General features: G+C 46.8%; 1 long non-coding RNA gene and 1 other non-coding gene across 2 annotated transcripts; one reads left to right on the top strand and one right to left on the bottom strand.

The window, feature by feature from the left end:
- Window positions 1-2,953: 2,953 nt before the first annotated feature.
- On the bottom strand, window positions 2,954-3,060 carry LOC125413735 (U6 spliceosomal RNA). The gene has a single exon (XR_007236015.3). It is a non-coding gene; the product is annotated as a U6 spliceosomal RNA (small nuclear RNA).
- A 3,266-nt stretch (window positions 3,061-6,326) lies between these two features.
- LOC146893479 (uncharacterized) lies at window positions 6,327-10,382 on the top strand. Its single transcript, XR_015003106.2, has 2 exons — window positions 6,327-6,463; window positions 8,427-10,382. It is a non-coding gene; the product is annotated as an uncharacterized LOC146893479 (long non-coding RNA).
- The last annotated feature ends 813 nt before the right edge of the window (window positions 10,383-11,195 follow it).

The following is an 11,195-nucleotide window of genomic DNA, read 5'->3' as shown; positions in this document are numbered from 1 at the left end:
GGCCTGCTTGGTCTGGCCTCACTCAAGGGCAGCCTGACCTAACCCCGACCCCTCACCTCCTGCCCTGGAGCGGCTCTGATGCCCTGGTGTGGGATGCAATTGATCCACAGATAGCCAAGACGTCCAAGTGAGTTGGGGTCCCTTGGTTGGTGCAGGAGGGAGCTGGTGGGTCTGCACAGTCATCTGTATCAGCAGATGCCCTCCCGATGCCCCGTTCTAAGGCTCCTCGGGAGCTCTCTGGGGATGGAGCACAGTCACCTGCCCGGTGATCAGCTCAGTGACAAATCCCTCTGCTGTCCTCTTCCTCCTCTTTGCTCCTTCTACCACTGTCTCTTTTTCTGGGACCATTTTGCAAATAAAGCATTTCCATGCAAACTGTGTCTTAAGCTCTAGTTTCAGAAGAGATGACGCTGGGGGGGGGCAGTTGCGGGTCTATCCATACAAAGTGGTGTACATCTGCATACAGATGTTTTCCTGAATCTGGAAACTTTATGTAACCCAGATCCCTGCTCAACTGGCTGCTGGCCTGGCTGCTATCGCTTGTATAAATGTGGAAGAGACTGATGGCCTCCTGCTACCAGAGTCGGCTCCGGCTAAGGGAAACCCCTTGACGGGAAACATAGCTACGTAACTTCAAACCCCCTCAAGATCCACTGCTTTCTGTGTCAATAAGGAGCCTGTCACTAAACTGAGTTCAGTCCCAAGAGCATCGTGTAGTTACAGGCTACCCTATGAACTCTGTTCTCAGTAACTGAGAGACAGGTCAGAGAGTGTCACCACTGAGGGAGCGTGCCTACCTTATAAAAGACAAATCAGTGATAAAAGTCACATTCACTTTGAATGACTATTACCTTACACTTGGTGAATTAGGGAGGAATGACAAAATACCATGGAAAGAGCAGGAGCCAGTGTGTGAGCGCGGCTGTGTCTGTTGTGATTTTATTTCTGGGCTCTGTGATCTGGCTGACCCTCAAGCACTTGAGTGCTGCTGACAGACAGGGAAATCCGTACTTCCAGGCTCGCGTGTCCTTCATCTACTGCTGTACACACGGCTCAGAGCACCCAGCTTCAGGAAAGGAATGCTGTCCTTTGTATTTCTGCATTTCTCCTGAGTCATAAGTCTAGTAAGTCGTCTGTCTTCTTTCTTTCCTTTCTCCCTTCTTCCCTTTCTCCCTCCCTTTCTTCCTCCCTCCCTCCCCTCCTTCCTCCTCCCTTCCCTTCCTCCCTTTTTCTCTTTTCTTCTCGCTTTCCTCCCTGCCTCCTTTCTTCCTGCCTCTCTTCTTTCTTTTCTGTCTACCTCCCCCTCTTCCTTTTCTTCCTTCCTTCTTTCCTATCTCTTTCCTTCCTTCTTATGTCTGTCTTTCCTCCATTTCTGCCCACTTCCTCCCTTAATTCTGCCTGCCTGACTTCTTCCTGTCTCCTTCCTTATTTTTTTTTTTTTTTGAGGGTGACCGGAGTTTAGAAAGAAAGCAGCAAGTGAAAGACATAGTATAAATAAGACAAAAAGCCATATTCAGAGAGGGAAGTTCATTAGAATTAAATGGCTTGTTACAACAGATACTCAGCTGACTTTCTCAATGTATGCTTTATAATTCTTTATAAGGCATCTGCCAACATTCAGCCAGAGTGAATGATTCCTCTGCAGGGAAGACTCAAGAAAACAGGGCTAGGATGTGAAGACAATTACTTAGAAGCATGTTGATAAAGCCTGGAAAAATAAATGGGAAGCTATTTAATCTGAGAAAAATGGAGCCAGGCTCCAGCTAGAAGTGGAGGTAGCTAGGCTTGGGTTCCACATCGGCACCTGAGATCAAGACTCACCTGTGTCTGGTCCCTGTCCATCACTCCTCTCAGTTCCATGGGCTTCTTGTCCCACATGGAGGCAGAATGGGAGGACACCAGCACCCAGAAGTGCAATCTGTACCGTGGGGCTGAGGGATATATGGTGGGGGAATGAGCTGCACCCCGACATTGCTGATATTTTTCCTGGCTCATAGATTAGCCTAAAAGAGACTTTCCGGTTTCACGGCAACCACAAAGGGCACAGTAAGTGTGCAAATTGCTCATGACACAAGCTGTTCAGACTTCATTAGTAAGAAATGCCATTCGTCTGCTCTCAATATCTACAGCCACCTTCCCTGAGCAGACACAAGCTCCCATCTTCCAACGTACCACCCCATTCTCTACACAGGCAGGGTCAGGTGGTTTACAGCGCTAAGCATTTGCCCATTTTTCACTGAACCTTCTGGTCTTCTTTTTTCACGGCCCTGTTTCTCTAAACAGTTCCCACCCCAGGTACTTGTCTCTAGTCTTCCCACTGTACCCCATATATTATCCAATCTCAGCTCTCAGAATACTAGAAAGCAGATTCTTCAAGGATAGGGGCTGGGCTGGTATTCATGCATGGTGGGATATACCTGGAATCCAGGCACTCGGACAATGGAGGTAAAAGGATCAGGAGTTCAAGGCCAGCTTCAGCTAGGTAGCAAGTTCAGGTCAGCCTGGGGTACATGAGAAGCCTATCTCAAAAAGAAAAGAGTTAGGTGGGCAGGCAAGCTGGTTTAGTGGATAAAGTCAAGTGCCCATCAGCCTAGTGACCAGCTTTCAATCCTCGGGATCCACGTAGTGAAAGAAAAGAATTAACTCCACACATACATGTGACATGAGCACACCCACATGTATGCATGCATTTCCCACCTACCACATAAATAAATAAATAAATATAATAAAAATCTTAATTAACAAAAAAGCACTGGTGTAGCTATTTCTGTACCTTCGCTGCATTTACCTCAAGGCAATCTGATTCCATTCACATGAGAAAGAAAACATTGGTAGATTACTGCCTTGAACAGGATTTGCAAGAATTTGGGGCAATATTCATCTACAGACTCTGGAAAGTTGCACCCCCAATCCTAGCAACACCATGGAGAAAGTACACTCTTTTTCTTTTTTTTAACTTATGGAACGCTTCACAAACTTGCGTGTCATCCTTGCGCAGGGGCCATGCTAATCTTCTCTGTATCGTTCCAATCTTAGTATATGTGCTGACGAAGCGAGCCCAAGAAAGTACATTCTGTAAAGTCTGCAAGCTTCCCTGCCCCCAGGAGCCCAGTGTTGACCCCGCCTCCTCCCCAAGCTGCCTCGCAGGCAAGTAGCCTTCCTGATGCAAACACAGACCTCATTTCTGAAAGAAACACTCAAGGTGATTGGCCAATGAGCAAGGTGAAGGACTTGTATGTACACAGAAAACAGCCAAGGGTTTCAAGGCAGGACTTTTCAAATGTTCTTTCTGCAATAGTCTTTGAGTTCAGGGCTTTGATTCTGTGTGACCTTCTTTGGAATCTGAAGGGTGGCGTTGGAAATTGCATAGTTCCTAATGACTCCCAGATCCTTAAGGATCTGTCCATTTCTTCCTGTCTCTTTTCTGTTTACACAACAAGACTCACTCAGAGACAGAGCGTTTACCTGCAGCAAAATCCAGAGGTAAGAAAGAAGGACCGAGTAGAGAGGCAAGAAGGGAGTTTGGAAATACCTTCCCTCCTGTGTAAAGAAATGGGATATTGGGCAACATTACAAACTATGCTCCTTTAAGTCAACAACAGAGGTGACTCTGGGTCCCTAGAGATATCTATTACAGCTTTGGCCTGACAAACTCCCAAAGGCAAGGGGAGCTGTCTCCCAGCAGGTCCCAGGATGGGGTCTAGCTGTGCTCTCCACAGGGAGAGAGCTATACCAGCCAGAAAAAGGTGGAGTCCAACAGTTTGGGAAGGGTGCATGTGGGCAAACTAGCTTATTTTAGCTTCAGGTACAGCTGGGCTGACCACTAAAACTGTCACCTCACATGGCGCTTGTGTCTGAGAAACCACAATTATCCTTTTGAGCGTGTTTGTGAAAGCACGGGGAACACGTGGCATTGTGGGTGAGACACATTAAGACAGGAGGATGGGACCACAGCTGAGGATCGCCACGTGTGGATTCCTACAGAGACAGGAGAGGAAAGCCCGCTGGAGCGTGCCAGCCCTGACTGGAAGGGGACGGCAGAAAGGAAGCAGAAACAAAATGGAAGTTCAAAGATGAATAGCAGAAAGAGGCACACATCAGTTACTAACTTCTTTACACTGGTTGGTCACTGAGGCCCTTTTCCCTCCCTCCCAATCTCTCCTTCTCTATTCCTCACTCCCTCTCTCTTTTCTCCGGCACAATGTGCCAGTTAGTTTCAGGTCACCTTGGCACAAGTTACAGTCCTCTGGGAAGAGGGGCCCTCAATTGAGAAAATGCCTCCATTAGATTGGCCTGGAGGCATGTCTGTGGGGCATTCTCTTGAGAGATGATTAGTGTTAAAGGGCCCAGACCACTGTGACAGATGCCACCTCCTGGGCAGGTGCAGAGTCAGGGCAGGCAGGCTGAGCAAGCTGTGAAAAGCGAACCAGTGTGCAGCATTCCTCCACAGATTCTTTCAGTTCCTGCCTCCAGGTTCCTACCGTAAGTTCCTGCCCCGACTTCCCTCAGTGACGAACTGTGACCTGGAATTACAATATGAAATCAGCTGTTTCCTCCCCGAGTTGATTGTGGTGAGAGTTTCACCACAGCAAAGGAGAAGCAAAGGAGGACACCTGGGCTTCCCCCGTGCTAATCAGATTCTCCCCTCCCTTCCCAGCTTCTAAGCCTCGGGCCGGAACACCTGCAATTTTATCTATAGCTGGATCCAATACTCAACTGAAACTTCAGAATATGCTTTCCCGATGCTTGCTCAAGTGTTTTGGATTGTTAAAGATGCTGAATAATTTACATTCTATAAATTCTTTTTAAACTTCTCCAAAAGAATAATTCATGGGCGCAGATTCCAGTTTGGGAAGCCGCAGAGCACGCCCCTGTGTCTGGTGGTCCCCAGTTGCTCCCCAGCCCAGGTTTAGAAACATGACTGGGAAGTGATAGGCACTCTGTCATTTTCTCCATTGTGCGTGGCCTTGCCTCGCGTCTTCCCATTTAGAAACAAATCCTGGTAAGATTTTGCCTTGATCATAAATACAGTTCACAAGCAGTTTTTAATGGCGGAGGATTGATACTCCAAGACACTGGTTTGTTTTATGTGACCTGGACAGATTTATATTTAAAGTGTGTTTGAGGCATAGCAAAAGATCCTGGTGACGGCTTCTACAAATGAAGCCAGATATTAAATCTATAGACTGTCAGACATTTAAAAAAATGTCATGTTTGGTTGATGTCCCTGGGAGGCCTGCTCTTTCCTGAGGGGAGGCAGAGAGGGAGCATACATGAGACAGAGGGAGAGACTGGGGGGAGGCGAAGGCGGGGAAACTGTGGTCACGATGTAATAGATGAGAGAAAAATAAAAAGTAAAAAACAAAACTCTCTAACTAGAAGATAGGTAAATTGTAAGAATGAGCTGTGAGAACGCATCCTAGAGAGACAGTTGGTGTGCAGAACACGAGAGGTTTCTTCTGAGGAGGGAGGTGCCGAATGAAGCAGGAGAAAGAAGCACCAGGAAGCTGGGATGTGAAGTCACAGACTCGGGAGAAAATGAAGCAGAAGGCTGCAGCAGTAGCCAGTGGGAGTTTCCTGCCTATGTGAGAGGCCCAAGGTTCAAGGCCCCAGCATTTCCCAACCTCCCCCACCCCCAAGGAAAAGAGATAGAGAAAATGAGGCAGGTCCTAGAGCAAGATGCCACAAGCAAGCACAACAGTGGCCTCTCTCTTACTTAGGTTCTATTTAGTTCTAGAGAATTCTGCTCCAGGGAATAAGACTCCTCTTGCAGCACAAGGTCCAACAAGCCAAGGGAATTCACTTGTATGGTGATTTCCTTTTCTATTCTGTAAGTCTTGGGACGCCTGGGTTCTCATTTAAAACAACAAAATTTAGCTAGTTTTCTGCTAGCCCTGTGAATACAGTCTAAGATACACAGTAAATGGCTGAAACGGCACACCATGCCAATCAATCCTACCTATAATCTGTTTTTCCTTTGTATACTTTAATTTACAAATTATGTACTCTAGAAGATTAGTCACAGTAGCCAGTAACAAAATTAATCAATTACTACAACAAACAATAATAGAAGTTATATGCATATGGCCCCCTCTCTCATTGTGCTACAGATCTCAGCAACTTCTGCGCATACTTTTCCCCGTTCCCTCGTAACAACCCCTTTATGGCTTCTTTCCCAGCGTACCGACATTGCTTGTGCTTCGTGAGAAATGAGAGTGGCCCGAACACACAGCACCAGGATACCGTAACAGCCAATCTGATATCCCAGGCAGTTTTTAGGTGACTCACGGGGCAGCAGTGCATGAGGCGTGGACACACTGCACAATGGGAGGATGTGTGTCCTGGGCACAGAGAGGGACACTGCGAGATTTCATCATGCGGCTCAGAAAGACGTGTGATTTAAAAGCTTACAGAGCGTTTGCTTCCAGAACTTTCTTTTCATCTTTTCGGATCACGGACTCAGGTAACAGAAACCATGGGGGGAAAAATGAAACTGTGGGTAAATGGGAAGGGGCGGGATAACTACTGAATCGTTTTCTTTAGATGTTTTTCTCTCTTAAATGGGACAAGAGAAATAAAGCACGCGACTTTGGTCCCTCTTCCCTTTGACCTCAGTTGACAAAGCCCCCTGTGTTTCTCATCCTCTGTCACTGGTGCTGAGGACGCACTCCCGGGGCCTGCATGCATCAGAATCACCCAGGAATTTGTTGAATATCCATTCCCAGGGCTCTCCCTACCCGTGCTCAACCCGATCAGGAGTTCTGCAGATAGGACAGCAGCATACATTTTGACGCTTGAAATGAGAGAGAGGATCACTGACCTGACTGACCCCTTCCGGTGGGGCTGACTGTCCCACTCTCCCTAGACAAAGGCAGAGAAGACACCAGGCTTGCCTCTCAACAGCTAAGCTCCCCTTGTTCAGTCCGCAGGGTCGATTTTTAATTCCTGTGTGTTGGATGAGTATGTGTTTAACTTACAAGACCATTTCTCTCCAAACAGCATGAACATCGTGGGGTTGTTTTTATTTTATTTTATTTCAGCCATTTCAGGTAAAATTCCCCACATGGCCTGTAACCTCCAGAACTCTGGTGAATGTTCGGATTGTTTTGCAGACAGGAAGTGACTGCGGCATTAACGCTATCCAGAAATGAGCGCTGATAAACTCTGGTATGGTTACAGAAAGGAGAAACCAGGCCCAGAGATGCAGACACTCCAAAGGCTGTGCACTAGAGAGGAAAAACCCACATAAACTCAAAACAAAGCCGGTTCAAATAAACCTCGTCCTTGCAATCTATAAACACAGGGAGTTCAAGAGAGAATCTTTTGGCCCCAACATGAAGCGAGGAGTGAGATAAGATGTGTTCTTTTATTTTTGTGTGCGGGCTGCAGGGGAGCCCCATTATAAAGGCATTTCAAATATCTGTTAATGATTTAATTGACTGAGTCTCATTCTCCCCATATTGGTTTATCTGGGCAGAGTTTCCTGCTATTATCTGTGTCTGTGGGGGCTTAATGAAGGCTGTGTGTCAGCAAACACTGTTTAAAAAAGAAAGAAAGAAAGAAAGAAGCCTGCAAGGATAAACTTACTAGGAGCTGACATTCTATTAGATATGGAGGGGTCAGTCATGCCCCAACTTGACTTGGATGTCTGACACAGCTGCATCAAGGAGTCCACGTGGCTGGAGGCACTGGAGCTGTTAGGCCGTGTGCAGGGCATCCATCCTTCCGGCTTGAAACACAATCTAGCTAATGAATTTACCTTGTTCATATCCCGGGTCCATGTCAACATACCCCAACCTGAAAGCTTCGTGCCCTAATGTTTTCAAATCCATATCCTATCAAATTCCTGCAGGAAGTCAACGCTAGGTTTTGTTTCTCTTTGAAAGGGCATGCTTGCTTCTAGTGTATTGTGATAGAGCTGAGCTGAGCTGTGAGACCTGGCTGAGTTTTCCAGAACAATCACTGGAATTCACTCTAAACCAACCAAACCCTTTTTAACGAGTTCAGGAGAATCCGTGTGTTTGTATTGGCCTGCCTGGCTTTCGAGGCTCACAGAGCTAGCTGGCCAGCTTAGGCCCCGTTGGCCGCTGGGGAACACATTAGTCTCCCCAACATTGCTACCCTGCAAGCTTTGTAGCCAAAGGCGGTGCCAGGGAGTTCAAGCGATTACTTGCGTTAGGGAAACAAAAGCCAACAGCCTGAGAATCAACGTCCCCTGGAAAAGGTCAATAATCCACTGTACTGCGATGGATGTAACAAATATTTAAACAAGGATAAAGTGAAAATGTGTTCAGTCATTTTGATTTATTTCCAATCACTTGGCTTTCGTGCTACTAAGTCGTTCACAAATTCGGGCTTGATTTCTGCTGACTTGTTCAGCCACACCGCTTATATTTTCCTTTCTTCTATGTTCCTTTCAATCACAGCTCACAGTCTCTTCCAAAATGGACCGCAAAGTCTAGCACCAGAGATAGTCTCCGTCCATCAAGTGGCTACATACCATGTGGTTTCTGCAGCAGGAACGCCGAGCCAAGCTTCTGTACAATGCAGGGAGGAAGCCAAGCCCTGGACAGACAAATCTGAAGCCTTAGAGAAAGGCCAGCTCTGGTTGATTCCCCACCCTCAGAGCAGTTTCTTCCGTTTCCGGGGCATGAGGACGGTGATGGTGGAGAAGGGAGAACTATCTTGACTTTCGAAGCGAATGCTTTCATTGAGAGCAGCCATCAGTATTTACTACGTCAGGGCCAGGAAGCCGAGGCTGGACCAGAGGGAGTGGGCTACCCAAGATTCTAAACAAGTCAATATGGGGAGACAAAATACAGAAGGAAGAGACCTGGCCCGGAATGTTCTTCCTCTCCTCGCCTACAGGGCTTGGTCCAAGTGTGCTCAGGGACAGAGGGACACTGTTAAGGTCCCTGTTGGGGCCAGTGAACTCCATGTTCTTTCTACATAGAGTGATGTATGTAGGGCGGGAGGGGAGGCCCCAGCTAGAAGTCTGAGCTTCAGACATGTATTTGTGCCTGCCTGCCTCCACTTCAGTATCCAGTCTCTTCCTCGGGATAGCAACGCCCACGTGTACTTTTCTCCTAACATCTTCTTCGGGTTTGCTAGTACCCCTTCCAAGATCACAGCCCTTTATTCTCTGGGTATGCTATGTGCCAGGAAGTATAGAACTCTAGATTTCCCATGCCTGAGCCTTGTACCATTGATCGAGTAAATCTTATAACTCCTCTACAGAGGGTCCTATGTTACTGCACCACATTTATATTCAGCTTTTCAATTTACTTTAACATTGCATACAGATTGCATGCTTCACTGTGAACTTGACTTTGCCCTCTTATTGACAGCACTATTCCAAGCACCTATAAAGGGCACCTCACACTGAGAACCTACTTCCCCAACACTTAGTGAGTAAGAAGCCTCCGGTGGAGGAACTTTATCTTAGGTAAATGGATTCATCTATTCAAGGTCATTCGACTAATTAGAAGAAAAGTTGTCCTTCCAACACAGACATTCATTTTGTAAATATAATTAGACTCAGAAAATGGCCTTATGCTAAGGGGACTAGGAACTCTCAAGATTCTGTAAGGAGTCTAGCAAAGGCCGGGAGAGCACACAGGTTTGCTCTACCACACCCCTGACTTCCCCAGCCCTTGAGAAGTCACAAAGCTTAAAGTTCTTGTTAGAGGGAGCATTTTACCTTTGTGGTCTATTTCAGCTATTTTGGGAAGTAGCAACTTGCTGAGCAACCACATCTACTACACACTTGGCATGGCAGAGGCGGAAGCAACTCCAAACCCACAGGAAGAACGCTGGGTTCTTCCGAGACACTCAGCTCCATGACAACAAGTTCCACAGGCACCCGCAACGGTGAGGTGAGCGATCAGGAAGTCTGCCCAGGACCTAGAATTACAACCTTCCACAGTAGTGTTATGGTTAGACATGTTGATATAACAGAAATTGATGAGGGAGGGAAATAAAGACTGCTTGGGGAACGGTTAATAGGCTTTGAGTTCATGAACATTTATGGAACAAAGGATGTTTTCCAGATGTAGCGTCTTCACAGGACCAAGTCTTAACTGGAACTGAGCTCTGCAGCGTGGAGAGTGTAGGGTTGCAGTAGAGTAAAAAAGCTCCCCCTTAAGGGACCACATTGAGGTGGGGAGGGGGTAAGCATTACATCCCAGAGTTATAGGAAAACAAAGCCAATGCACCAAGAAGCTGTGTCTACACTAGCGGCAGACATTAAATGAGCTAGCTCATCATAGGCACAAGCAATTTTTTTTTAATTTAGGAGAGGTTTATCCTTCTGAAGACAAAGTCTCTGGAATTCATATAATCTACTTTATACCGTGCTAAAAAATAAAATCTAATTTAAGGGATCTAACAGACTCTTAATGAAAAAGAATAAATCTTCAGAAGTTATTACCTGCGAACCCTGGACATTGTCTGTGGAGCTGGTTACCTGTGACAACCTATATTTGCCAGCTGGGATTGCCGGGGGGTCAGATATCAGCCCATAAAGTTGCTACCATAATTGATCAGCCCAACGGGAAGCAAAGCATCAATCAGAGTTAGCAGTCAGCAGCGCAGGCACCACGCAGGTGGGGGTGGGGATGCAGGCTTGGAAGCCCTGATTTTGAAAACAGACCTTGTCCCTGGAATTTTCCTGTAGGCTACAATGGGAGGGCCAAGCAAAGCCAGGTGTTGGGAGCAGGTGATGAGCTCCAGCCTGGACTCCTCGCTGTGAAGGGCACAGACAGCCCGCTTCCTCCAAGTTGCAGCAACCAGAGATGGAATGCTTTGTTTCAACAGGAACTCCGAAGTTTAGGAACCTCTTGGTGCAAGTTGTTTGGTGGCAAACACTGAAATGTGTATGGCCAGACTGTGGAAGCTGTTGTTCTGCCTGACGCTGAGGATTCCAGAGGCTGGAGGTTGGGTTTATCCTCTTCCTGGGCTCGTTCATGGCTCAGTGCTGTCATCAGGCGGGCGATCTCATTGACCTCCTTTCCCCTCACATTACACACAGGCCTAACACACTTAATATAGAGCCTGAAATTTGTAGGCGTCCCCATAAAAACATGGTTTTGTAGATATGCTTATATTCTAATTTACATTGGTGGCCTTGAGCTGAAAACTCTATTTTTTCTCTTAATTTCTTAATCTTGTTATCTCCCTGTGCCTATGTCTACGTA

The sequence above is a fragment of the Myodes glareolus genome, chromosome 7, assembly GCF_982192425.1.
Source record: "Myodes glareolus chromosome 7, mMyoGla1.1, whole genome shotgun sequence".
NCBI classification, from domain to species: domain Eukaryota; kingdom Metazoa; phylum Chordata; class Mammalia; order Rodentia; family Cricetidae; genus Myodes; species Myodes glareolus.
Note: the sequence above shows the minus strand (reverse complement) of the source record. Positions and strands in the feature narration are given on the sequence as shown.